The sequence below is a fragment of the Lepidothrix coronata genome, unplaced genomic scaffold (genome assembly GCF_001604755.1).
Source record: "Lepidothrix coronata isolate B3197 unplaced genomic scaffold, Lepidothrix_coronata-1.0 Scaffold35, whole genome shotgun sequence".
In the NCBI taxonomy this organism is placed as follows: Eukaryota; Metazoa; Chordata; class Aves; order Passeriformes; family Pipridae; genus Lepidothrix; species Lepidothrix coronata.
Genome location: NW_016690215.1, coordinates 5321019 through 5323250, shown reverse-complemented (window position 1 = coordinate 5323250; position 2232 = coordinate 5321019). Strand labels below are relative to the sequence as shown.

At 62.3% G+C, this 2232-nt stretch overlaps 1 protein-coding gene across 1 annotated transcript in view; it reads right to left on the bottom strand.

Annotated features, from left to right (window-relative positions):
- Positions 1-1067, bottom strand: part of TXLNG (taxilin gamma) — a 24966-nt gene extending 23899 nt beyond the window's left edge. The window contains exon 1 of the mRNA XM_017812339.1: positions 997-1067. The gene's annotated coding sequence lies outside the window, so the exon portion shown is untranslated. The remainder of the gene's footprint in view (positions 1-996) is intronic.
- Positions 1068-2232: the final 1165 nt, after the last annotated feature.

The following is a 2232-nucleotide window of genomic DNA, read 5'->3' as shown; positions in this document are numbered from 1 at the left end:
TAAACATCATCATCATCTGATTTCATAACAGACAATAAAGTTACTTACAAGTCACTTCTTAGCAAAGATCTTCAGAAAACACATAGCAAAAGATGGTGCTTTCATTGAGGGAAAACTAGCTCCGAAGTCTCTTAGACCTCTCTCTAGCAGCCAAAGTAAACAACCACCAGCACCACGAAGTTACTATTTCTGGGATGCTGTTATCCTTTGCACCACAGAAAAAAGTTACTGCAAAAAGCCATTTGAATTTGTGTAAGGACACAGGATGAGATACTTAAGCAGCACATGAGATTACCAAGGCAGTTCTGTCACGGAAAACATCCAGTGGGTGATATTACATACAGCCACTGAATTGCAGCATATTTTAAGTTTTTGCCGCTCCGCGACCAACTAGCTGTATTTCATGCTTTTCCTACGCGGACGCGCAACTAGAAATTACTGTAAAATCACTGGGGACATCGCTACTTTCAGTGTGGTTTCGGCAGAGGACGGAAAAAGAGAAAAAATGCCTTTTTTTACCTATTCCGGGGGGTAAGAAAACGCTCCCGCCGCCCCCGCGGGCAGAGCCACCCTCCGGTCCCACCAGGTGGGGACACGGGGGGGTCTCCGGCGGGACCCCCAGGGAGGCGGCGAGAGCTCCCCCCGGGCCGCGCAGCCCCCGCACCCGCCACGTGCTGCCGCCCCCAGCGGCCCGCGCTCGGCAGGGACCGCCCCGCGCCCCCCGGGCGGCACGGAGGGGCCGCCCCCGGCCCCGCGGGGTAAGCGCAGCTCCCCCGGGGGCCACCGCCAGCACCTCCCCGACACATGCCCGACCTCGGGGACAGCCCAGGACTGAGGCTGCCGGGAGCGGCGGGGGCACTGCCCGCCCCTGCCCCGTGCGCCCGGGCCGGGCGGCCGCGTGGGGACGGGGCAGGCGGGGAGCGCGGCGCTGCAAGCCGGCGGGGAAGGGGAGGCGGAGCGCCCTCCCGGCAGGCCCCGACCGCGCAGCCGCCTTACCTCGGGGCTGCCGCTCGGGGCCGCCGCCGCCTCGTCCCCACCGCCGCCGCTCGGGCTCCGGGTCCGCCGGGTCGCTCCCGCCGCGCCGCCGCCCCCGCGCGTCGCCATGATGTGACGGCAGCATCCAAACAAGTGCCGAGCGCGGGGCACCGGAACTGCTCCCCGCGGAACCGCCCCCCTCCCGGTTCCGACCAATCGCCGCGCAGCTCTGCGCACCACGTGGGAGCCCGCGCCCCACCCCGCCGCGAGGTGTGCCGGGAGTTGTAGTTCCGCTGCGGAGGGCCGGGGGCGCGGCATGGCCGCAGGGGAGCGGCGTCAGTGGGGGTTGGTCCCCGCCCTGTGTCCCGCCTCCCCTGTCGCTATTCCTGCCTTGGGCACGGCTTTGAAGTCGGGGCCAGCCCAGCGGCGTGGCCGTGACGGGGCAGGGCGCGGGGCGGTGCCCGCGGGACGGCCTGGGGTGGCGGCGGGGTCAGCAGAGTCACGGAGTGGCGCACGTTGGAAGGCACCGCAGCGGGTCCTCTGGTCCAACCTGCTCGGGCAGGGTTATCCCAGAGCACACGGCACGGGATCGCGGCCAGACGGTCCTTGGGTATCTCCAATGAGGCTCCTGGAGGTCCTCAGTGATACTCAGCAGAGTTGCTGCTCCTGCAGGAGAAGCAGGGCGTGTGTGCGGGGGGAGCGAGGTGCGCAAGGAAGTTCTGCCAGGAATCGCTTTGCAGGGGTAGCCGAGGTCAGAGCTGCACGGAGCGTAACTCCTGGAGATACCCGTGGGTGTGGCCCATCGCCCCCGGAGCCCGCCCCGCTACGGGGCTCCTCACTAGGCTTAAGGATCGCGCCTGTGGAAGCAAGGACTCGGCACACGGAGGGAAGGATGGAGCTGCCAAGGGTCACCTGCACTCCTGCGAACCACCGGCCGTGCCATGTGCTCACGTGGGCCTCGGTTGTCGGGGACCGCTCTGGAGTAACTTAAAACTGGTGCAAGCAAGCATCCTAGAAATACATATGTTCCTGCCTTTCAGGGAAATAATTCCACTTCCCATGTATGTGGCGGGAACTATAGAGTTGCTGAAAAAAAATATCACACTAAACCTCCCTAAGCACTTGTTACTTCGGAAAATAGGTAAAGTGTCAGTGTTGAATAAAGTAGCTTTGGTGAGGCAGTACCTGCTTAAATGATTTTATCCTTACATCCTAAATCCATACTTACCAGAACAATTCAACTGTTAGTTTCAAGAT